At 46.1% G+C, this 26,636-nt stretch overlaps 1 protein-coding gene across 7 annotated transcripts in view; it reads right to left on the bottom strand.

Annotated features, from left to right (window-relative positions):
- The window catches only part of Foxn3 (forkhead box N3), a 377,817-nt gene that overhangs the window by 103,395 nt on the left and 247,786 nt on the right, over nt 1–26,636 (bottom strand). The gene's annotated exons all lie outside the window — the stretch shown is intronic.

Here is a 26,636-nt window from a genome sequence, read left to right as displayed (position 1 = left end):
GCCCGTGGCAAACAAGCCTTGTCTGTGTCTTGTGACTGAGCACGGCTGCTGGCTTCCTGGTTATACATCAGAACTTGCCGCCAATATACCCGCAGTGGCCTTTCTTGCCATCTCCCCTACCAAATCCTCTCCACACAGATGTGACTTTGATCCACTCCTACTTTCCCTTCTGTTGTTTTGCATCTTGTTTTCAATTTCTTGACTTAAAATGTTGCACTCCATACCCCATAAAACACTCTGCAGATGCGTTGCCACCCACATTCTGGTGACAGCAGAGGCAAGAACACGAACGAAATCAATATATCACTAAGGCGCTCACTGCATTTCTAGAGGAGTATTTTCACTGTCTAAAGACAGTCAGTGAAAAACTTTATAGCCACCCAATCTTAGTAAAAAACCTTTCGAGTGGAAAGGGGGTTATCGGCTCACAATGCTAGGCATGCAGGCCAAGGGGCAATTTAAATTACTCTCACCAAAACAGTATATGGCAAATGATGTTGCTTAAAGCAGCATCAATCATATTCAACATTAACAAATTAAAACTGGCCAGAGAAATACATTTGTAAGTTCGCATCACACACGTGTGTGCCCACGCACATGCGCGCATACACACATACATACATACACACACACACCCCTGAATAAATACAAGGACGCTTCAGTAGTCAGTTGGAGTCTGGTCGCGAAGGATACAATGCTGTTAACAAGGACAGGCGATGCCAGTGGCATTCTGCCTGCCAGAATTTCATTACCAGAGGTACAAATATTATCATAGCTATAGGGACACAGGACATGATTGAGGAGGAGTTAGGAAAGAGAAAAAAGCTACCACATAAAAAGGCTATTAAAGAGCATGATAATGTCAGACGTGCTTGCAAACACGGGCACTTCTTGTTTCACTGCGCTTCACTTTAGCGCGCCTTGCTATGCTCCGGGTTGCTGTTTCTGTTCTGTTTTCCTTTTGAAATGAATTACAGGTCTGCGCACCGTGTGGATCAGCACTGCTGTCCTCCTTTCCAATGATCCTTGGCCTCTTTAGCAACAAAGGAGCTTTATTTTTTTTTATTATTATTTTTTTTTTTTTTGGTTTGTCGAGATAGGGTTTCTCTGTAGCTTTGGAGCCTGTCCTGGAACTCCCTTTGTAGACCAGGCTAGTCTCGAACTCTCAGAGATCTGCCTGCCTCTGCCTCCCGAGTGCTGGGATTAAAGGAGTGCGCCGCCACCGCCCGGCAACAAAGGAGCTTTAAATTGAGGTGTGTGCATCTATTTGTAGCAATACTGCAGGCATAACTGACTGAACATATGCAGTGTGAACCTAACGTTTGTATGCACTGGGGCTCTAGGGCAGCGCCTGCTTTACTGTGGACGCCTAAGGGGAACCTGCAGACCTGGGGAGTGCGTGACCCAGGAACTTGAATGTTCACAGACCTTTCTCTTTTAGCAATCAGAAGTAGTGTTTCCTCCAGTGTAGATTGTCAGCCCTGGCAGGAGGGGCTTCTGGGTGACAGGGGGGTAGACTGGACAGTAGCAGATCCAACACGGGGCTGCAGGACAATGACGGCAAGCTGATTTTTCTCCCATGTGATTCCTTTCTTATGGCATTTGGGGGCCTTTTAAGGCTCAGTCAGGGCAAACAAGGTGCGTTAAAATGTTTAAGCTGGCCTTCAGCAACACCGGCGAGTTCCCAGAACCGACCACCTGCTTTATTACATCTTTATAATAAAGTAGGAAACAGCAAGCTGGCTGCAGCCAGAACTGAACTGGCTGCTTCATAAAGATATTTAAAAACTGAGGACTTCATTATATGGAGGAGTTCATTGCTTCTGGAGAATTCAATAATTGAGTATTACTGCAGAAGCCTGAATATCCAAGCTTACTGCCACCCAAATCTCCTTTTTATCCTGACCTTGATTTGCCTGAAAACTGAGTAGATACGCAGGACGGAGGAAATATGGGGAGCTGAGGTCAGATAAACCCGGTGGTTTTAGATAAGGAAAATTCGCTGTATGATGGAAATCTCCTGGAGGATTTCTACAGCACTCTTCCAACACTTTAAGTCACTGATGGGGATTCTGTGGGCACTGGGCCCTGCTGTCCCTCTGGGCCGTCCTCAGGAGGTGGAGGGAGGTCTGGCCCAGCATAATGCCTGTAGCAGCCCCTTGCTGTCAGTACCTGGTGCATTCAGAAGGTAGGCGGTGTGTGTGTGTGTGTGTGTGTGTGTGTGTGTGTGTGTGTGTGTGTGTGTGTGTATTACCAGCAGTTAAGTAAGCTGGGCATTCCCCAGTGCCATATTCCACAAGCCCCTTTGAGATTTTCCCTCAAAATGACGTCATCTGACTGCTAGGGATTTGAGGACTTGTCAAGTACCCATTGAGAGCTGTGTTTGGTGCTACAAAAGCCTGGGGAAAGAACAAAAAACCTCATGAAACTCCTATCTGTGACCTCCAAGAACTTAACTGCCACACATCCCTCTGATGCCGTCTAGAGAGACTAGGAACGCCTGTAGGAGAAAGCTAATGGCCCTGGCTCCAGCTGCAGGCTGGCAAAGCACAAACTTGATTTTATTTCTGCAGCTGGAGACATCCCTGGCTGATTGGCCTTTAGAGCTCAAAGTTAGTTAAAAATACATCCAAATGAAATTACTTAAAAATGCATATTAACTGCAAGCATTCACAGAAAATAGTGGTGTGATATCTGTGAGAGGCTGTGCCCTCCCACCCCCCTTTTCCAAATCAAAGGAGGGGGGGGACTGAGAAACACATGATAAAAACAGGCTCCTGAACCTTGTCCTGTAAATACAAGTGGCTGGAGAATATCACTTCCATGCAAAATGGCCAGGAAGGGCCCATAACTTAGGGCATTCTAATTGTCTCACCATGGTTCCCACACTGCTGATCAGTGGAGTAGCAAGTGGCCAACTTTTCCGTGGTCCATGTGGCTGGCAAAACAAGAGATCACCTTCTGTAAGGGACAACCACAGTCCTGGGACGTCAAGGGACTGTATGTAAGCCGGGGTCAGCACAAGAGCAGACCTGGGCTTCCAGTGTCTGCCTCGCTCCCTTGCTCATCCTCCAGCTCGCGCTTTGCACCTTCCCACACAGAAGTCTTAGCCACCCTTCCTCATGGAAGGTCTTTTGTTAGGAATCTCTCTCAGGCAAAGGCCCGGGCTAGAAAAAGCGATCTGACTAACCATATGTGGAAGACAGTGAGTTCCTATTAGCAGAAACAATACAACGCCCCGCACTGCAAATGTCTCATTTCAATAATGTGCAAATAGTGACCTTCAGCACTATCAGCCTTACTAACAAAGGAAGCAGGCCAACAGGTTAAGAGGGCCTTGCCTGCCAGAAAGTCTGTCTCTGAACTAGCATTTCAGAACATTGTTCTGCTGAATGTAGAGCCTGGTGCTAAACCAACAAAACCCAAGAGAGGCCCAACGGCTCCCCAACAGTACACCATGTATCCCCCAGAGGACCACAGTAATCAATCACTTCTGGACCTCGTGTTCTTTTATGTACCCCCAAGAGGATGCTGGGAGTCCACAGTGATAGAGCCCTGAGGTGTAGTTCTTGGAATCTGCCCTACACACATGAGCTTCAATCACTGTGAAACTGGGGTGTCTTATAAACCCAAAGCTCAGGCAGCTCTGATAGGACCTACCACTGCATTCACCAGTCAGGACCTTTTATGTGCCCAACGGCAAGCAGACTGAGAAGTCTGCTCTTCTAAGGTCCCAATGCCAAGCATGATCGCCTGCAAAGAACAGGATGCTTCACCACGGAGGAAATGTGAAGGAACGCTAAATGAATGAAGCCAGCAAAGAGGACCAACACTGCCAAGAGCGTACTTCCGTGAAGTCCTCAGAGCGGTCACTCGGAGACAGAGCAGGAAGGGGGATGTCAGGGGCTGGGAAGGGGGTGTGGACTGTGGTTATTTAATGGGCAGAGTTTTGGTCTTGCAGGGTAAAAGTTCTGGAGACTGGGCACGCAATGGCTCTCAACACTACAGTGCCGCACACTTAAAACTGGGTAAGATGGAAGGTGAATCTCATGCCAACACCTGCTTTACTGGAGGTTACAGAAACTGATGTACAAAGGTCACGAGAGCTAGAGCGAGAGTACCAGGCGTGTGGAGGGACACAGAGTGGCTCCGGGATGGGTGACTGACCGGAAGCCTGGCGTGTGGGCAGGAAGACAGGGTAATTCACACTCTGTCTGACCTTCCCATGCTGTTCACCAAAATGGCCCACAGTACACTGAAAGGCCGGCTCAGCTTTAGTCCTCATGACGGCCTGAGCTTGCCTGCTCGTCAAACATCTTAGCAGCGATTCCTGCTTAGATGTCAGCACTGGGAAGAGCGTGTGAAGGAACTCGCAGGGTTTGTGCATCCTCCATTGAATGCTTTGCCAGGAGGAAAAAAAAAAGGTCAAGAGTGTGTACACACACACAATTAATTCATTAGTTGTACAACAGGGGGACACCAGTACAGGCAATATGCTGGGTCAAACCTACCTGAGGAGAAAGAAGGGGAGGGGACAGGAAGGAAGGAAGGAAGGAAGGAAGGAAGGAAGGAAGGAAGGAAGGAAGGAAGGAAGGAAGGAAGGAAGGAAGGAAGGAAGGAAGGAAGGAAGGAAGGTTGTTTGGAATTCCTGGATAGGTTACCAGGAAAATAACAGAGACGCCTCAAACCTACCTCAGACCCTAACACAACCCCTGAGGGAAGGATGCGATGTGTCTGAAATGTATAATGTAGTCATTAGGAGGACCTAGGCAGAGATACAGACACAGAAGTTGGGGGTAAAATCACCCCAACTGTCAGAGAATCATCACTTGAAGCGTATGCAAATATCTGCAAGCCTCAGAGCACCCTCCACACTTTATAATATCTCGTTGTAAACCAGGAGCCTCAGGAGTCATCGCAGAAGAATGGGAGGAAAGCTAGTGAGAGACACAGGTCGTGGGCAGCCACAGGAAAACTATTTGCTGGACATGACAGGTCTGTTACACACGGACTTGCCTGCGTGCACGCGGTCAAGCCAGCCAAAGTGCCAGGATGGGTTAGGGAGGGGCTCATGAAGCCCTACTTCTAAGGGAAAGGCAATGATGGCTGCTGGGGTACAGAGAGTCAATTTTCTTCAGAGACGTGGCCTCAAGAGCGGCTCCAGTAGTCCTGTACCCCGTGCGTGCAGGCAGCACAAAGTGAGCGGACTCAGAGGGGAAACAAAAACAAGGAGCACAAGAAGTCAGGAAGGAAAAGTGGAACGTGGGGGGAGAGTACGGGAGGAGCTGGAAGGAGGCGATGGGGGAGGAAACTTGATCAAAAACACTTTATCTGCATGTAAGAAATTATCAAACAATAAAAAAGATTTTAAGAAAAGTAAAGTCACTGAAACATAACCTAAAAAAAAAAAGTAAATCAAATGGGTGTGCCTAGACATTAAAAGGAGTCTTGGCAGGCAGCTGGTCCTATCCAAGGCAGAGTGAGCAGCGCAGGGGGGACAAGGGCCCCTGCAGATCTCCTAAACTGTCTGCTTGTGAACTATGGGGCAAGCGATCACCTGTAGCACCTAAGAACGAAACAGGATGAGGCATCAAAGAGAGGGGCTCTGTAAACCACAGCGGTCCCCACTGTCATCCTGATTCCAGGAAATCTGCAGTTTGGAGAAGTTTCCTGACACACTCGAGGCCACACGAGGCCACACAGTGACACATGAGACAGCTGTGGCTTGGTGCCCGCGCTTCCTCAAGCACCCTGGGCTCTCTGAATTTGGCTCTTTTCTGCATTCCTGTGACAGATGCAGGCGCTTCTCATCTCTTCCTGAAGGATGTTTTGAGAGTTCCCAAATGCAACTGGTTTGCTAGTCCAGATACAACCCATGGTTTTAAAATATCAATGGCTAAAGAAACAACTTCAGAGACACCTCCTCCTCCAAAGAAACTTAAAACAGGACAGGTGGAGACCTCTCGGGGCTGGCAAGTCTTCCGAGGTCGACAACTGTCAGGGCGCAGTCACTGAAGTCGTCAGACAAGCACCATCTGGGACCCCAGAAAGCATAAGCCACAGAGGGCAAAGCACCGATCACTTTATAACCTAAGCAAATGTCATCACAGACCAGCCTACAGATGGCCCCGTATGCCATGACTGCCCATGCCCTCATGTGACAACAGGTGATAGTGGCCCTGGGCCACATGAACTCTCATTTTTTTATCAGTAGTGGCCGGCCTGGTCATGATTATCAACTAAAGGTTTTTGTTTTGTTTTTGGTTTTGGTTTTTTTGGGGGGTGGGGGAGGAACGAAGGGAGGGAGGGAGGGGGGAGGGAGGGAAGATGGGCTAACACTGTATTAAAGTCCTATCAGATGGATAGACTAGAGATTGGTGATGGTAGAGAACTGGGATGTTATAGGTCTGTAGCCAAATTCTCCTCATTCTTTAGTCCCTTAGTCCCTTAGACCCCTTCTATTTAATAAATCCTTTCAGAAAGAACAGACAGAACACTTGCTTGCAGCAACCCAAAGGCTCAGGATCTTGGTGGGGAACATCTGAGACCTTAGCAGGGTTTGCTGGAATGTGCCTCCCTGATATTCCCACCAACGTTTTGAAAAGCTTCTTGCGCCGGGCGGTGGTGGCGCACGCCTTTAATCCCAGCACTCGGGAGGCAGAGGCAGGCGGATCTCTGTGAGTTCGAGACCAGCCTGGTCTACAAGAGCTAGATCCAGGACAGGCTCCAAAACCACAGAGAAACCCTGTCTCGAAAAACCAAAAAAAAAAAAAAAAAAAAAAAAAAAAAAAAAAAAGAAAAGCTTCTTGCTATGATGACTTCATCAGACTTCTGCCACACTGAAACATGCTAGTTGGGGCACCGTGAGAATCTGTGCTCCAAGAGACCAGGCGAGAAATCTCCCAAACCTTGCTCTTGGGGTTCTTGGGCTCTGGAATTGCCTAGCTTAGGCGATTCTGTGGGAGCAGTTCAAAGAGGGGAAGAAAAGGGAAACCGGCCACGGGCCACCCTCCTTCCCCATTCCTCACCTTCACCCTCTCGAGTAGCAGCAGCACTCCACCTCTGGTTATGTAACCTCTCCACTGTTTGGGGCACTGTCGCCTTAAAATTCCTTCCACCTTTATCCTCAGAACACTGTCAGCCCTTTTCTTTCCAGTCCTTTCTGCTGTCTTCTGGTAGTCTGCCAGGAACCCCGGGTTCTCCTTGGCTTCTGGAAGTGTCATCGTGACCTCGGCCTTCATGTTCACATAGCATGTCCCCACACTTCCATGTCTGTTCCAAACCCTCTTGAGTGTGAGGACACCAACCACGTTGGATTAGTGGTCTGCCCTACTCTAACAGGACCTCATGACAGCTAATTTCATCTTAAACCAAGTCATGTTCTGAGGGACTAGAAGGTTAGAACATTAATCTGTGGATCTGTCGCTGTTCTTCACTTGGTATCTTCACCGCCCAAGCACAGCACACTTGTGCTTTTTTTGCCTTGAATCTTTACAGAGTCGCTACAACACTGAGAACTTGGCTAGTGACTATCAGATATCGGCTAAAGGGCCGAAACTTTAAACTTGAACTCTGCATGCCTTATGTAACAAAAGAGAAGAGAGTGAAATCTGCATCTGGTGACTACTTAAGAAATGTTCCAGACCACACCCCTGGAGTCTCTGATGCCTTCTCCTCTGCCCACCCCTGTCGACTTTCCAACAGTAAGAAGGCCTCTCCACCAGGCTCTCCCTCACAGCCACTTGCTCTGCATAACTCCTCCTTACCCTCGCCAAACTAAGTGGGCACACTCTCACCCCAATAACTCCCGCTTCATGTCAACAGGCATCTCATTTTCGTGCGTCTTCTATATAATGAATTGCTATGCATTTTTCATCTGAAAACTTCAGTGTTTACAGAAACATGAGAGCTCATGGGGCAGGGCAGGTGCCATCAGCGCTGTGTCCTGCTGCCACTCAGAAGTCCCGCCATCCTTTCCCAACATCTCCTGCTGTTCTCCAGATGCTTCCCGGGCGGGTCTTTAAAGCACACAGACCATATCTAGGACTCATCCGAGCCCATCTTCTTTTCTGCCTGCCCTTGTCCTGTGTTCTCAGTAGGGTTCCTTTGCCTTTTAGGGATCAACCAATCTCAGACCCCAGCAAGGTATTTTCCAACGACTTCTACCCGTTAGATAATCTCTCTGAACTCTTCTGGCACTAAAAGTCTATCCTGCCTCTCAGGGAATAATCCAGTTTATATACAGTCTCTCTTCTTTATACCTTTCATTCACTTTGTGGTGTGTGCGCATTGTCCAACAGTGACCTAGATGTAGGCTAAGGTCTCTGCACACAGAAGACGGCTACTAAGGAGACAGGAATGCTGCTCGCATCTCCCTAACACAATGGTCAGACTTTAAGAATTAAAAACAAATCTCTAATGGCGCTATCATTAAATCTTTTACAAAGGAGCATGCCTAGACTATGTCTTCTTCCCCAACGGTCATAGGAACATTCTTTGAAAAACGGAAAGAAAATTATAAACCTCATCACTGATGGTAAAGTAATGAGCGAGATGATTTTGAACTCGTCTTTTCTGTGATTTCTTGATTACCTAGGAATATATAAATAACTAGATAAGAGCATGTATATTTTGGGTAATACGGAAGGCCTGTTTGAGCATCCTGAAGAAGTCCTGTCTAAACCTGAGGCTGGGTTTCAGAAGCCCCAGCTCAGTGTACAATCTTACTGAGCAGTAGCAAAGGTGTTTATCATTATCTTAGTGCTACACGTTTCTAATTTTACATATGAAAACCATGGCATCATTCAGCAGAAAGTGCATTATTTGCATGATGTATTTGCATTTGTAAAACACCCACATTTACTTTTACAGCTTAATGGGCCCCGTTTAAATGGGCCACTCTACATAAATGGAGTACACTGGTTCCCAACTCAATGGTGCTGATAAGAAAACTGCTCCTTTTAGATGCAAATGAACCTACTAATCACAAGAGGAAAGCGCAGCAGCTGTTCCTAGAACTCCAAGTCTAAGGCCAGTTGGTTCCAGCTTAAGCTCTGGGGCAGCCTGGGATTTCCCCCAAAGACATCTGTCTACAGACTTGGGGATCAACTCCATGTTTTCCAAAAGAGACAAGAGATTCTGCGAGCCCACTGCACACATATGGCCAGGCCCATCCATGTCAACACACCAAGGGGAAGCACGGAGAAAAGGCGAGGTCCACACAGGTAAAGAAGGTTTACGTTATGACCAAAGCCCATAGATCTCACTCTTACCACATACAGAGCAATGGACACAGCATGGGGTTCCTCAAAGAATTGAAGGCTAGGGAGATGGCTCGATGGGGAAAGGACCATTGAGAGCCCGAGTTTGGATCCCCATCGCTCCAGGAAAATGCCAGTTATGGACAGATGGGCCTGTAACCTGGGGTGTGTGTGTGTGGGGGGGGGGGGGTGACAGACAAGTTCATTGATGCATGAATGAAAAAGTGAAATGCAGAAGATACATAAAGGATTATTCTTCAGCTTGAAAAGGGAAGGTGATTCTGTAACATAGATAAACCCTGAAGGACATTCTGTTAAGTGCAATGAACCAGTTACATAAAAGACAGATTCTGTGTGAGTCTGTGTATCTGAGGTGCCTGGAGTCATCAAATTCACAGACAGAGAGTGGAATGGCAGTTGGTTGATGGGAGACGAGTGGAAGAGCCCTAGGGAGTGGTTGTTCGTGGCCATTGTTTCAGATCTATGGGAGGAAAGTAATTCCAGAGGCAGAAGACGGTTAATGACAGCACAGCAGTGAGCAGCTACAAACTGTCATGATGGTCATGTGACATGATGTGCACTTGGCCATGCTTCAATAGATGACAAATGATAGATTATAGATAAACAATGATAGGCAGAGATGGACGATAGATGATACAAGATAAACATAGATGGACATAGATGAACAGAGAGCTAGACGGATAGATAAGTGGAAGATGGGTAGATACAATTTACATCTTGAGCGGCTCCCCCAGAGACTCGTGTTTTAGAGGCTTAGTTCCCAGAGTCTATTTGGAAGGCTAGCAAAGCCTTTAAAGGAGGGAACTGTGTAACGGTGTGCCTTCAATGGAATTATGGAACCCTGGGGTCCTTTCTACTTCGTGGCCCAAAGGTGATAACTTTTGCTGTGCCACTTGTCCCCTACCTTTCTTCGGGCCTGAAAGCAAGAGGCCTATCAGGAACTTGAACTGGAACCTATAAAAGCATAAACCAAACCAAAATAAACCTTTTCTCTTGATAAGCAGATTATTTCAAGTTGTTTGTTATAGTGGGAAAAGGCAATAAGTAATGAAGCAGCCACTTCCTAAGAAGGCCGGCAGCTTTGCTCTGCTACTCCTAGGCTCCGGATATGAGACCTATTCCACACTGCTCCTCATTCACGAACCAAACATCCCCTTACACTGAGTGCAGATATGTCCCATAAACATATATATATATATATATATATATATATATATATATATATATATATATTCGGGGAGTCTAGGATGTGTCAAGAATGGCAGACACCTCTGAATGCTTGGAAGGACTGTCGCTTCTAGAACCCTTGATGACGAGGCTGCTCCTTCTGTATGGCAGAGGCCACTAAAAACCCTTCCACCCGAAGCTTCCCTCGAGTGACTCTCCTCCGAGCCCCAACCATTTTGCTGTTGTCACCAGATTCCAAATGCCACCTGCCCAGCCATTCTCTGGTTGCAAGTCCTCACTCCCACCCGAGATACTATGGAAGCTGCAAATCTGTCAGCGCCCTCGCTGGTTACTCAGCACAGGCCTGGTCCCCAGCACATGCTTGGTAAATTCTGGTTTACTGTCACAACCCCAAGTAGAAGCCCCTCAACATATCTCTGTACTGTGCTGATAGAGCACTGGAGCGGTCAGCTTACAACCAACTACGACCATGAGAGACGGAGGCAGCTAACAGTCAGTCTGTTGTTCATGAGGCTGAAAGTCCAAGTGGGATGTGCTAACTCTTAGCTGTCCTGTCTCATGGTATAAATGGCAACGGCAGCTGTCTATGGCATCTCAAACCAGAGCAGAGAGCACTTAGTGGGACCGATCTCTGGCTTTTAAATCAATTCTACTCATATGAACACTATCTTCCAGCATCACCACCTTACCTAACAACACCCTGCCAGGGACCTGGCCTTTAACAGAGGTGCCTATATGGACACACTTGGCCAAACCCCGGTAACCACAACACGGAGAATAGGATGGGCACGTTTGTCAAATGCTCCAAGTTCCTGGAATGGAGAGAGCAGTCCCATGTCTCCCACACAGGCCGTTATGAACCCCCAGAGAGGACCCGTACATGGCCGAGACTGGGGTTGAAGGATGGAAAGAGTTCAACACTTCTCCTTCCTCTACCATGGTCTCACAGAGATACTGGCAATGGTTCCAGGGGAACCAGCTGGGTTTTCCAGACAATGTCACTGGGGTGGGAATGCTTAGGCACAAGTGACAGCAGCAAAGCTGTGGCTGAAACGCCACCCCTTTAAGAGGAGAAGCCTGCTGCGTGGAAATAACCCAAGGGCAGGGTTTAATCTTCTGTGTATGGTGGTGGGGGTGGGGCGGGGGAACGACAGAGCCCAAGGCTTTAGACACCAAACAGTTACACCCCTAATTGACCGCAATGGGTTTTCTAAGTCCTTGAGCCAGTCCTAGAACTAAGAAGCAAGAGGTGCTGTCTATGATTTGACAATAGCACCACTTTGAAGCAATGATATGCTGGGTATGACTATTAGTGCCACCACTGCATGTGTCCCTTGGAAGAAGTGACTCTGTCATCAGAAGCCACTACCACCTATCTGCAGAGTCCCGAAGAGACCAGAGCTCTAATACCTCATCCGTGTTTTGGTCATGGTCATACCCCTGGGTGTTCCTCATGATACCGGGTACCAGTCAGATGAGAAAATAGCCTATTCTTCTTTGGAAGTCACTCCTACTCCACACCCCACCAAAGATAAAAGGAAAATTAAAATGCTGATTTGGGGGAAGTTGGTGCCACAGAAGGAGACCTGTCTAAATGTGTCTTTGTCGAGGGAAGAGAGTCCAGGCTCCGCAGAGTGGATTCCTGAGGACCAGAAGCAGAGGCTCATCTCCATGGCTTAGCAGACTTCCTTATAAACTGGCTTGAAAGCAGGACGAAGCTATTTTAAATTCCCCAAAAGTAGTCTCTGATGTCTGCTAGCGTAACACTTGTGACTGGCACCTGCCTTTGTCTGGATACCTCCCATTGCACATCCATAGCTGCCTCCCTCTTTTGTCTTTCCTCTCCAGCTGTTCTCTCTCTGGCTGTTTCCTCACAGGACACTCTCACAAGTGGTCAATTGCGACTCTTCCCCCAGACGCCTCAGGTGTGCCTCTAAGTCCCACGCCAGGTGTTTAGCAGAGGGAAACAAATGGAAACAGGCCTGAGGTCTCCAAGTCACTGGTCCCTATCCAACGTTACACAGGGTGAGGTCAAGACTCTTGTGTACCTCAGTCCTAACCACATTTGACTCTCCCAGGGAACACAGAGAATCATCATGTCCCTCCTGAGGGAAAAGCGAGAGGTCAATATTGCTACTTTTCCATGGCATTAGAAAACTTAAAACTAACATTCAAAAAAGTCAAGTCAGCTGAGACTTGGGGGCATGGGCTTGGAATTCTGAGGCAGCAGGATGGTAACTTCAAAGTCTGTCAAATCTGTCTGGGTTACAGAGAGAGAGAGGGCTCTATGCAAAGCCCAGTGGAAGGGCACCTGCCTATAGCTTGGCTTTTGTCCAGGGGTTTAAGAGGTCATGGGTTGAACTCTACAATAAACATTTTCCCAGACATTTCCTCCTAGGTGTGAATAAAACTGTGGTTTGGACATATTCGGCTTCCTCAATTTTGATCGACTGTCTTTCGATTAATATATAATAACTGTGATACATATGCTTTTTTATATGTGTAAATACAACATACAAAGATTATATCCAGGTAATTGGCATATCCATCACCAAACACATTATCGTTTCTTTGTGTTAGGAATAGTCGAAATCCTCCCTACTATTTTGAAGCATGCAATTAATTGTTGTCAATCACAGTTACTCTACTGTGCGCAGAACATTGAAGTTATTTTGCCCACAGAACTGCCTAATTCCTATGGCATCAAAGTCCACATAATTAAAGCCTTCAACATATTCAGGAAAACCTTAGCTTCCTGTGGCCTTTCACAGTCTGGTTCTGGGCGCAGGTTGAGTAGACTCTACCTCAAGTCTACCAGCCACCTGTGCAATGTGTCCTTGTCAGTGTCCCCTGATATGAGTGATCCTGCAGGGTGTGGCCCGCCTGCCCACCCGCCCTCCCTCCCTCTCCACCCACTTCTCCCCACTTCTGCTTTCATCATGGGCAGTGTCCAAAGGGGTCACATGCCCCTCAGTTTGAGAACAGTTCCACTGGCCTTAGCTTTCCCAGGGAAGACACTATTTAATTGCATGAAACTGTTGACCTTTACACAGGTTTATGCAAGGATGCATGCACTTAGCAATGTCTTCGCTTTTTATATAGTCCAGTCTAACACGTAACAAAAAGCACTGGCCCCTGGCTCCCTGTGACCTGTGTCACTTCCAAGTTGCTTAGCTCCTCACCTGCTCTACTCCCCCCCCCCCACTTCGTGCTCTTTTACTCTCAGGATACCAAGCTGCAGGGGGTCTCCCAGGTACAAGCAAATGCTCTAGGCAACTACCCCTTCCCAGAACAGCTTCCTTCCCCAGCCTTTATGCAAACTGTCTAGAAAATGCTGCCCCTCCAGGCTGTCTCCTTTTCTCCACATTCAGTGTACAAAGTAGATTCTGTCTTTATACACATCAAAGCATTCCAAGTTGCTAGCAAGTGCAGGTGTATAGCAAATGCCTCTGGAGGGAGGGAGGGAGGGAGGGAGGGAGGGAGGGAGGGAGGGAGGGAGGGAGGGAGGGAGGGAGGGAGGGAGGGAGGGAAGGGAGGGAAGGGAGGGAAGGGAGGGAAGGGAGGGAAGGGAGGGAAGGGAGGGAAGGGAGGGAAGAAGGGTAGGGAGGGAGGTAAAGTGTGGTGCACCCTTTTATTTCAGCTCTCTTGAGGCAGATCTCTGTGAGTTTGAGGTCAGCCTGGTCTACATAGTAAGTCCCAGGAAAGCCGGGACTATGTAAAGACCCTGCCTCAAAAAGCAAAGAAGAAATAATAAATACATAAAAAGAAAGAAAGCTAACTAGTTCTATGAGGTGTACAGACTTGTAATCAAAACCCTCTTTTTATTGCTAAGTGCACTTTGTTCAAAATGATGAAGTCAATTAAAAGTGTCAAACAGGAATGAATAGCTAGTAAGGGACTCAAGACAGGCAGACAAACACACACATACACCTCCCAGTTCCCAATATCCATTGACTTTTGTCATCTACTGAAAGGAAAAGAAACCTGAGGCAATGACTCAAACACATGGAAAGTCTGGTAGCTGCTTCTGAGTGAGAAGGAGCTGCTGTCTTTCAGAATGGGCACTCTGACGGATGGTCTTGCCATCTGCTTGTAGCACAGCATCCGGCTGGACTCGGCCAGGGCAGTCAAGCACTAAATTAACAGAGCCGTCGCCGCAAAGGTTCAAGGGCTCTGAACAGGGGATGCTACCTAACTCTGAAGAACAGATTCCCACACCCCTTTGTCTCCCACATCAACAGGCTCAAGCCATGTGCTCTTCTTCTCCTCTCTCTCTCTCTCTCTCTCTCTCTCTCTCTCTCTCTCTCTCTCCCTGGCGGCTGCTGAATGCAGCTGTTTTCAGCTCTTCCTGGTGGTCACTCCACTAAAAATAGCCCTGATGCTGTTGCGTGGAAACTTGAGCAGAACCTGAAAGCGGATCCCATTTTAGTCTGAGCTGGTTCAACCTTGAAAGACAGGCAGCTGTGAATATTCCCTCACGTGCTTACATGGTGCTGAAGGAGTTGTGTACCTACAGGAAAACACAAAAGACAAAACACACGAACAAAAAACATGAAGGGACAGAGTCACAGTGCCAGGCCTGCAGCCTTAACTACCGTCACGTCCGTCTCTTCTGTTTGAGGCCAGACTGAGAACCTCAGCTGTGAGCACAGCTATCATGAAGATCCCGGGGACAGTTCCTGAGAGCTGAGATTTCTGACTGCCTGGGAGAGGGCTAGCAGAGGTGACAAAAGTGATGACATAGAAAGACTGTAAATAGGGGTACCGGGTTCTTTAAAAATCCTATTGAAAGCAACCAAAAGCTGTTTATAGAAACTCAAGCAACAACAATAACCCCATTCATCATTTTGGCCACTCATCTGCTGTCTCATATGTAAGCACTGAACAATTAGAAGACTCTGGGTGTCTTTTGCGAAGGGGGTCCCAACTGAAGCATAAGCAGTTAGAGAATCAGAGAGGAGGATCCAGGAGCCGGGGCTGTCCACCCACTGCCTTCTCTTGACCTTCTGTAAGGCATGAGCACTGGCACCTCCCAAACTGCAAGAAGGGGGCCACCTAGACAATGTATAATCTGAAGTGTCTGATGCTTTATGTGGCCCCAAGAGTCCTTTCGATACATGTAATTGAGAGAAAAAAAATGCTGACCGCCATCCAGGGACAAGTCGGGAAGACAGTATAATTTCTTTCTTTTCTTGAGGGTTTCTCTGTAGCTTTTTGGAGCCTATCCTTTGGGGCTTCTGTAGAACAGGCTGGCCTTGAACTCACAAAGATCTGCCTGTCTCTGCCTCCCAAGAGCTGGGATTAAAAGCATGTGCAGCCACCACCACTTGGCAACAGTGCAGTTTCTTAGAGCACCTACCAAGTAAACAGTATGTTTTTCTTCTTAATTCTATGTGTGTACAAGATGACTCATATCACATTTGCCTAGGAAATCAGAATTTTGTTCTATGATGTTCTGTCCTAGAAAACCTTGTGCTGTGTCTGGCTGAGTCAAAGAGGGGAGGAACAAGCGGCCTGCCTGCCTGCAGTAGGACTTGTCCCTTGGTGACACTTTATCACATTTACTCACCCCAAGGGTGGGCCCTATTTATGAACCTGGGCTTCACACTTAAGATATGAACTGCTGGGGCTGGAGAGATGGCTCAGTGGTTAAGAGCATTGCCTGCTCTTCCAAAGGTCCTGAGTTCAATTCCCAGCAACCACATGGTGGCTCACAACCATCTGTAAAGAGGTCTGGCACCCTCTTCTGGCCTTCAGGCATACAGACAGAATACTGTATACATAATAAATAAATAAATAAATAAATAAATAAATAAATAAATAAATAAATAAATAAATATTAAAAATAAAATAAAATATATTAAAAAAAGATATGAACTGCTAGTTAGCATATATGGTGCGGTAGTTTGAATAAGAATGACTCTGACTCCGTAGACTCATATTTGAATGTTTGGTCTCCAGTTGATGGATGAAACTGTTTTGGAAGGATTAGAAGTTGTGGCCTTGTTGGAGGAGGTACATCATTGGGGTGCAGGGATCTTTGCCATTTAAAAAAATCCACGACATTCCTACCTAGCGCGCTCTCTCTCTCTTCCTTCCTCCTTCTCCCCCTCCCCCTGCCCCGCATTCTGCTTGAGGATAAAATATAAGCTCTCAGCCACAGCTATAGCACCATGCCTGTCTGTCTGCTACCATGCTTCCCAACATCATGGTTATAGCCGAATCCTCTGAAACTGCAAACCCTCAATTCAATGCTTTCTGTGATAAGTCGCCTTGGTCACGGTGCCTCTTCACAGCGGCAGAGCAGTGAGTAAAACACACATCACACTATGACTTAACAGAACCTCAGTTTCTCAGAAGTAATCTTGTGGAAACAGCACCCGTATACAGCAGTGCCCGCCAGGACCCTTATGACTATCAGCTGACAACATGAGCAGGCTGGCTAGCATACTCTTAGTAGCAACATGGTCGTGTGAGTGTGGAAGTAATCACCTACGGTATAGACATTTGAACAGCAGCGTGCACCTGATACACTACTGCATTTTTAACACTAAGTTTTTTGTTAACAAGACAAAAAAATTTACACTTACTGCCAACAGCTTGCTGGCAGCCAACACCAGGATGAGTTGTGTTGCCTGGCAACAGTCAAGCAAGCTTCCTCCCAGGAAGGGCCACTGCTAGATCTAGACTAATTCCAAAATGGACAAATATTTAAATTTTTATGATTGTTAAGGATTTGGGATGGAGAATCCTGGAAAAAACTAATTCATATTAAATAGATTGACAATGTGGATTTGCCTTTGGATCATGATCACGGGCTGCAACAGAACAGTTTAGAAACCTAGGGAATTCTGTGACTATCTGACTCCTACAAATATTATACTAAACAAACCATGCATCTGTATTTTTTTTTTTTTAAGTTTTTCGAGACAGGGTTTCTCTGTAGCTTTGGAGCCTGTCCTGGAACTAGCTCCTGTAGACCAGGCTGGCCTCAAACTCCCAGAGATCCGCCTGCCTCTGCCTCCTGAGTGTTGGGATTAAAGGCGTGCGCCACCACCGCCCGGCCATGCATCTGTATTTTTAAAACTGTCTGTGCATAGGTATGTCCACGTTAGTACGTACCTATGTGTGTAGGTGCTTGAGGGAGCTAAAAGAGGGCATCAGTTCCTTGGAGCTGGAGTTAGAGGTGGTTGTGAACAACCTGAATATGAGTCATGGGAACCAGAGTCAGGTCCTCTGAAAGAGCAGCAAGTGCTCAACTGCTGAGTCACCTCTAGTCCTGCACCTGTGTTTCTGCAGAAACACACGTTTTGTCTGTTTTTCTAAGAATCAAAGTGAGAAAAAAAGAACCTGAGAGACCCAAGCATTTGAAATGCATACAGTCACCCTGGGTATGTCTGGGTTCCTGTTCCAAGATCACTCACTAAAATTCACAGGTGCTCAGCATCCCTTAAACAAGATGGCACAGTACATGTACAGATGTGGTCACCTCTGGGTTATCAAATGCAATGCAAACACTATGGAAACAATCACCATACCATAATATTTAGGAAGTAATGACAAGAGAAAAGATCTGTACATGTTCAGGATACATCTAGGATAGATACCCCCTCCCCAGATAGTTTTGGGTCCCTAGATGGACAAATGTAAGGACATGGAAGCCAAAAAATGCAAGGCCTGACGGTACTCACAGAGAAACCAGGAGCCAGTACTACCATTTTCATGATTCTTACAAACCTCAGCAGCTTTATGAGCCGAGTCTCTCTTTCTCTGCATTCTTGGTTTAGAGAACCTACTTTATCCCCATGAGGGGAATTGAGAAGACTGTGTGCATGTGTATGCCTGTGCGCACGCACGCACACACACACACACTGAGTCCAGCTCCTTTTCCCATGCAAATATATAGTGGTCCCTCCAAATTAAGGTGGGGACTATTCATGTTCAAGCTAGTAAACTACTGAGTCATACTGTTGTGGGAGCTCCTTCCACTCCTTCATCCAATAGCCTTTAAGATACCAGCCCACTTGGCCATGGTCTCTTATACTATAAATGCAGCTGTAAAGCCTTTGCTCACTCTCTTGCTTCTGGCTCTCACCTCCAGCTGCTAGACTCTGTTCCTGTTCCCCATTCATGCAGAGGACTGTGATCTAAGACAGTGATCTGTAAGTCTCCCCTAAGTAAATAACCCTTTATTATACGTAATTCTGAACTAGTGTGGGATTATTTTGTATCTTCCACCATCATCTGGCACCCAACATAGGGCTGACCAAATCCACTTAAAAGCCTTAGAGAGTTTGGGAAGTTATTCTAGAGAGAAAAGAATAGAGTTAAGCATGGCTTCTTGATAGCAGCACTTTCTCAAGTGCTCTCATTTAAGAGAGGCTTCCTGACTCAGCTTTAGCTGCAAAACCTTGCAGCTCTTTTAAGAGGGCCTGCCACAAAATACTTAAATGGTGTTGATGAAAAGCTGACTGCATACTTTTTGGTGGTGGCAGGAACCATGCAACGCCATAGAGTTGTGACAATAACATGGCTTTTGCCAATACCTCTGCCATGAGGCTAGGGCTAGACTCTTCAGAAAAAAAGTTAAGGAATGGGCTGGATCCATTCGTCAAAACCACAGCTTTAATCCTAGCTATATCACTTAACAAATTAAAGACTCATGTGGTCAGAAAAAGAGAGATATATGGTAAAGATAGATTCAAAGACAAAGAAAACATGTAAATGGTTTATAGTGTGTTTAAAACTATATGTAGGCTTGGGAGAAAAAGAAAGGATAAAGTCCTTAAAAGAAAAACACTTGGGAGGCAGAGGTAGGCAGATCTCTGTGAGTTCCAGGACAACCTAGTCTACAGAGTGAGTTCCAGGACAGCCAAAGATACATGGAGAAATCCTGTCTCAAAAAGCCAAAAATTAAAAATAAAAGTAGAAGACAGAGTTTATAATAAAGCAAAGTAAAGATGAAAAATACACAGAGAGTCTGTATACTGTATGTTAGTGTGTTTTCTTTAAATTGTTTGATGGCTAAGGAAGGAGCAAAAGCTGGTAAAGATATTTGCTTATAAATGCTGCTAAATTAATCCAAAATAGGTATTTTGAAAATACCTTGACTTCAAAATTGAAGTCAAAAGATATATTACTTTGGAGAAGAGGTTTTGCTTTTGTTTCCACAGGAAATGAGAGGCTGTGAATTTATTCTGTATTAAGAAAAATCAGGTTGCCGGGCGGTGGTGGTGCATGCCTTTAATCCAAGCACTCGGGAGGCAGAGGCAGGCAGATCTCTGTGAGTTTGAGACTAGCCTGGTCTACAAGAGCTAGTTCCAGAACAGGCTCCAAAAAAAACCACAGAGAAACCCTGTCTTGAAAAACAAAACAAAACAAAAAAAAAAAAAAGAAAGAAAGAAAGAAAGAAAGAAAGAAAGAAAGAAAGAAAGAAAGAAAGAAAAATCAGGTTTGACCAAGGAAGACCCCTGAGAAATCTCCAATAGGAGAAATGGCCCAGATTTCCGAGTTCTACATTCAGAACAGTCCAAAGACTGCTGCCTGAGATGATCAAGCCTCACAGAATATACCAGAAAGGACTTGATTATAATTCTAAATTTTCTTTAGGTCCCATAAGATTATCAGAACCCCCAATTAGCAGGAAGTAGCCTAGAAAACTATGCCCACAGTCCCAAAAAATGGATTATGGATATTTGCCTTTGTTTAGAATGTTGGTTACAAGTTATGGATAATGGTCAGTAGAAAAGCTAAACAAAGAAGATTTGATTCAGAGTTCTTTTTAAAAAAGGGGGGGGGGTGAAAGTGCTGTGGGACAATGGTCTGTACCCTGTCACTTGAATTTTAAATGGATGCTGATTGGCCAGTAGCCAGGCAGGAAGTAGAGGCGGGGCAAGGAGAATTCTGGAAAAAGGGAAGTTTCAGTCTGCAGTCATCACCCAGACACAGAACAAGCAAGATGTGACTGCCTTGCCAAAAGCTACCAAGCCACGTGGCTAGCACAGACAAATACTATGGGCTAATATAAGTTATAAGAGTTAATAAGAAGCCTGAGCTACTAGGCCAATCAGTTTATAATTAATGTAGACCTCTGTGTGATTTCTTTGAGACTTAACGACTGCAGGACCAGGGTGGGACAGAAACACCTTATACAGCCTAGGAGGTAAGGATGGTTTATAGTGATTCAGAGTGTGGATTAAAAAAAATAATAATTATTTAATGGTATTTGCAGATTACACAAGGTTAAATTTTCAGTGTCCAGAAATACTTTATTAAAATACAACAAGCTTATTTATTTATATATGTGTTAATTTTGTGCTAAATATTTACTATTTTTCCCTTTACAGAAAAAGCCTGCAGAAGCCTACAGTGAGGGGAAGTGCCAGGTTTTAGAGACGGAAATTGATTTTCGATGAACTTTAAACATAACTGAAACACAGCAAATAGCCCATTTGCCACTGTGAGGCCTCAGGTCTGGGCTGCTCTGAGAATGGATCATTCAGTGACTGCACTACCAGAATTCCCAGAAAACAGTCCCCGCGGAATGCTAATGTCATTACTATTAAATTTCATAGTCATGACTTGGAACCCATCTCCTTTCAGCTAACTCAACCCTCTCTCCACCTCCACACACAAATTCAAACTGTTTTTGCTTCAGCTGTCTCTCTCCTCGCTGCCATTATGAATGGAACGATCTGGGGGGCTCCTCAGATCATCTATGTAAATCTACACCAGTCTTTAAATGGAAATAATTCTGATGGTTACAATCAAAACATGCGTGCTGTTTTCAGGGCTGAGAAGAATATGGAATTAATTACAGTGGGTGTGTGAATGAGTCCGCCTACCAGATAACGTTGAAGACCAATCATCTCCCATGACTCTGAGGAAGAAGCAGGGCGAGCAGAGACCACTGGGAGGCCAGAAGGCAGTCAGGATGAGGCAAAGGATGTGTGCATGAACAGGCTGAAGGAAGTGGGAAGGAAGCTGGGTGAAAGCAGAGAGGCTGGCTTGTAGGGAGGTCAGAGGAGAAGACAGACACACAAGAGCAGGTATCTGAACGCCCTGAGGGGGTCACGGGAATCTGAGTGGTTTCTGGATACGTGTTCCCTAGCTACAACTGGGGTGTGTGTGTGTGTGTGTGTGTGTGTGTGTGTGTGAGAGAGAGAGAGAGAGAGAGAGAGAGAGAGAGAGAGAGAGAGATGTCACTGATGAATATATAAACCCTGCTTACTATTATTTTCTTTATGGTATGTATGATATGTATATGCTTCTTTTACAGAAGAATCCAAACTTCAAAACCAGGTTTGAGCCCCCTACTCCATCACCCCTTACAGGCCATTCCACTTTACTGAGTCTTTCCCATGTGAGCGGGTTGGGACTGCTCTGTAGCCCTTGTGGATCAATGCTCTAGAACCCCAATTCTGTGCTTCTGGAAGTCCTCTAGCATGTTCCATCTATCCTGGGACTCACCACAGTCCTTCCTACACAGAACAGAAGCAGGGAAGACCAAAATCCCAGGACACTGCTTCTTCCATCACATAGGTGATACTGGTGGCAAATTAAAATTTTATTTAATTAAAAAAAGTGTGGGGGGGGGGCATAGTGTGTGTGCAGATTTCATGGCACAATCTATGCTTTAGGTAATGGAATAGGAATTAAAAAGCTTCACTAACTGGTTTAAGGCTGGGAAGGAAGGAGTCACACATGAGCCGGGAGGAGTGGGGATGGGTCTGGAGAAGGCTTCCTGTGGGTGTGCAGTTTAAACCTAGTTGAAAACAGCAAGAGGCCTTGGTGTAAAGCAGTCAGACTACAGGTGCAGAGTTTACACTGTGACAACATCCAGGCAATTCACACCCTTGTGGAAAAGACTATGGAGAGGGTGAAAGATTAATGCTGACCGGTAAACTCGAGGAAGGTTCTCAGTCCCAGCAAAGATGACAGGGAAGCAGCGAGTCTCAATGGCCCCCACCAACTAGATTAACAAGATACCTGAGACTGACTAGATCTGGTGGATGGACGGTAGAGAACAAACGCGCGCGCGCACACACACACACACACACACACACACACGCCCAAACACCCGAACCTGTGACCCTCCAGCTCAGCTTTAAGAATTAATGTTTTTCTTCCACAGCTTGTCAGTAATGAATCCAGTCTTTAAAGTCCACCAAAGGCGTCTCACCACTCCCCTTGCTCCTACGACACAAATGACAGCTTTTCTATTTCACTTGCACGACAGAGACACCAGCTTCTGGACCACAAGACTGTTAACATTCCATTTACATACTTAGTACAGCACATAGCTTAAAGTCAGGATCATGTATGTTACTAGCACCTGTGGCAGCTATCTGCAGGATGCTCTGTACCAGGGCCCACAGTCTGCCCCTTGGCTGCCCTGTGAGCTAACAGCTTTCTACCAAACCGCTCTGGGCTGAAGATTCTGAGAGACCTGGAGCTCCGAGATAAAGGGTTAACAGTGTGAAAGCTTGGCCTCCTGCTTCCAAGTGGGAACATGGAGGTGTGATTATACTCCAGTCAGGCCAAGGCTCGACTTAAGGCCTTCTTTGCTTGATCTCTCCTTATCTGCGTGGTTCCCCCTCCTCCCTGCCCCCCAGTGCTCCCTCAGCAAATCCCCCACATGCAAATCCCACTCAGGCTCTGCTCCTAGAAAATCCATCCCCAGATCCAACTGTAATGATTCTTTTTTTAATCAGGCGACGGTGCCAAAGTCTAAGTCTCGGCATGTTTACTACGGCACAGCTATATTATCAAGAAATGAAGAGCAACCTGGAACTACACAAGGGGACGTCAGACATGGTGCAAAAAAAGAGCATCTTGTATATTAATATTGGTGGGTGAGAGGAGACGCGCATGGCATGGTGCTGAGGGAAATAATCTCATGATAAAGCACCACCTACAATATAATCAAATGCATGAACAAATCTGTAGACACAGGAACCTGTCAAGAAGTAGTCCAAGCTGGGTGTGGTAACAGAGGCCTGCATTCCCAAAACTCCAGCAGACTGAGGCAGGAAGGCTGAGAGTCCAAGGCCAGCCTGGGTAGCTTAAAGAGACCCTGCCTCAAAACCAAAAGGTGCTCCAACACCCATGTACTGGTTTGAACGAGAAGGCCCCCATAGGTCCGTATGTTTGAATAGCTGATCACCAATTAGTGAAACTGTTTGGGAAGAATTAGGAAGAGTATTGCTAGGGGCAGGCTTGAGGTTTCAAAAGCCCATGTGTGTGTCCGTCCCACCCCCCCCCCCCACACATCAGGATGTTAAACTCTCAGCTACTTCTCCGCATCATGCAAGCAGGTGTGTTGCTAATTCTTTGAAACTGTAAGCAAGTCCTCAATTAAATGTCTTTAATTAAATGTAAGTTGCCTAGGTCACGGAGTTTCTTCACAGCAACGAGACAACCCATGTCCCTAGCAGCAACTATTATCTGGAGCCAGGAGCAGCTCAAGGAAGTGTTCCTCACCAAATAAGTGGAACACACATACAAGGAAGCATCAGCCTTGAGAGCGAAGGACATTCTGACACCTGGCTGCTACAGCATGGTCAGATCTCAGGCACAGCAAGTGGACAGCAGATCTCATGGACAGATCTCAGGGACAGCAAGTGAAAGAAACCAGGCATGAGAGAGCAAGCACTTTCTGATCCAATGAGGGGCCTGCTGGGGTCAAAGTCACAGAAGTAGAAAACAGAATGGCAGCTACCTCAACTAGATGGCATCAGTTTTAAAAAGTGGGAAAGTTCTGGAAATTAAGGTCAACAATACTGTAAGTACACTGAACATGACAGATCCATACATGGTACAGATGGCCAAGGTAGCCAGACATGGTAGTGTCCAGCCGTGATCCCCACACTTGAAAGGGAAAAGCCAGAGGATAAAGGTTATGAGTGTCTGCTTTGGAGAGAGTCTCACACCAACTCGGGCTGAGATCTGACACCTGATCTCAAAATCATCATCATCATCATCACAAGTGACTATGGCACATTCTATTACATATTATTTGACTACAATTTAAAAATAAGAAGATATTAATAGAATTTTTTCTGTGATGTTAAACAACATGGAAATGGGGGTAGCTTTAGAGTTCTTCCGTTTGACCAATCCAGTATGTCTCCCAAAGACTCACGCGTTAACTAACTAGCTGGTCCTTAGCTAACAGCATTCTTTTGAGAGATGATGGAAACTTCAGGAGGCGGGGGATACCTGAAGGAAGTAGATCACTGGAAGCATACCCCAAAAGAGAAAACTTATCTTACCCCTGCCTCTTTCTGACTCTTCCTCTCCAGGTTCTGGCTATGGGGTAAGAAGATATGCCAGACCAAACCCTTGGTGTGATATTTGGCCTAACCATGGCCCAGAAACAGCAGAATCAACTATCATGGACATGAACTTCTGAAGCCATGAGAAGAACCTCCATTATGTTTTCCTATATAGTGGTCCGTGCTGGCCTTGAACTCAGGACCTCCTTATGTCTACCTCCCGAGTCCTGGGACTAGATATACCAAAACAATCAGCAACCACTTACCCTCGTGGGTTATTTCTTTCAGATATTTCTCAAAGAAACGAAATCTGCTAACATGGTGTACATTAACTTACCGATCAGACCATTTGGTGAATCTATTTTATTTCTGGGAAATTAGAAATACAGTGCCTGGCTATATTAGGGTAAGAAACTCAGTACCCTAGTGCTTGAAGTTGGAGGCAGGGGCAGGCCAGGGATGCTTGCTTTTAATAAATGGGTCTGGGTTTCTCAGGTCATTCCTTTTTATAAAACAAAATCCTTGAGTTTCAACAAAATAACTCGACAGTCACTGCTCTGTGGCCCAGGTTAACTCCGCAAAAACTACCAAGAGAAGATGCTTAAACATAAATCCTTGCCCAGACCTTCTAAATCTCTTCCCCCCACAACTGGGGGCTGGACCTAGATTCCTTCCTACACTAGATAAGTAAGTACTCTACAACCAAGTTATACACTCAGATCTCCACCTAAATTTTCTTAATTTGTTCATTCAATAACTATTCTTAGGTTCTTAAAAAGTACTGGGCAATACTAAAAAAAAAAAAAAAAAAATAGGGGACACATGGTAGCCAGGAGAAGGTCAGTTCCTGGATCCTATGTACCTGGTAAGATAGACCCATAGTGAACAGGATGCTGTGGGACTGCCCTGATTCTCAAATACACACAACCCACACAAAGACAAGGACTGACAGTTTTCTGCAACCATCTCACATTTGGTGACACTGTAGTCACCTGGAGCCTGTGTCACCGCACCATAATGAGGGACTTCTAAGTACCATAGCAAGGAAATGTGGTCCACCTGAAACAGCCACCATCTTAGGCTAAAAGATTCCTCTCTACTTGGGTGAGATGCCACCCCTCCAACAGTCCCCTGGGGGAACCACATCTGGGAGCCTGCCTAGCCATCTCCTTCAGTCATTTCCCTTAGTGGACTTGAGACCATCCCATCCCACTCCAACCCCATCATCTGGCTTTGTCAAATAAGGAGGGGATGATAAATATGGCCCACCCAACGCCTGGCCTTATCCTATGCCTCACAGACTAGCTTTCTACTCTTCTGACTCCTTCCCCACCTACTCACTGTAGGCTCTCTAATTAAATATCACCTAAGTACGATGCTTTTCCCTCGACCCGGTCTCTCGGTAGGGCCCAAGACAATAGTTTTAATGAGGCAGCACAGTTAATTGCCAAAGATATTTAACATCAGCATTCCCCCAATACATAGACTATAACTAATACAAGTCAGATAAAACCAGATGTTATCTAGTCCATCACTCGACCTCTTTACCTGCCAAATGTCAACGCTAACAAGAAGCAGACCCAACTAGAGAACCGGGGCCCCAGATTTCTCCGTACCTCCTCCTTCCCCAGTTGTGCACCACTGCTCTGCTGTCTGAGTATCGACTAGACATAGCTATCCACACACCGTTAGGAGAGCAAATCCAGAACTGTTGGCCTCGGAGAACTGAGATATGCTCGAGAATGGAGAGAAGACACAGCCCAGGCTTAGACAGGCTCAGAAAACTGTGGGGGGCGGGGATGTCACTTTGTCACAACGCTTCAGGTGGGCTACACTTGCCAGCAGCTCAGAGCTCCTCTTCGACCATCAGCACAAGATTTGTGGTGATCCG

This window comes from Chionomys nivalis, chromosome 10 (assembly GCF_950005125.1).
Source record: "Chionomys nivalis chromosome 10, mChiNiv1.1, whole genome shotgun sequence".
In the NCBI taxonomy this organism is placed as follows: Eukaryota; Metazoa; Chordata; class Mammalia; order Rodentia; family Cricetidae; genus Chionomys; species Chionomys nivalis.
This window is presented reverse-complemented; position numbering and strand designations above follow the sequence as displayed.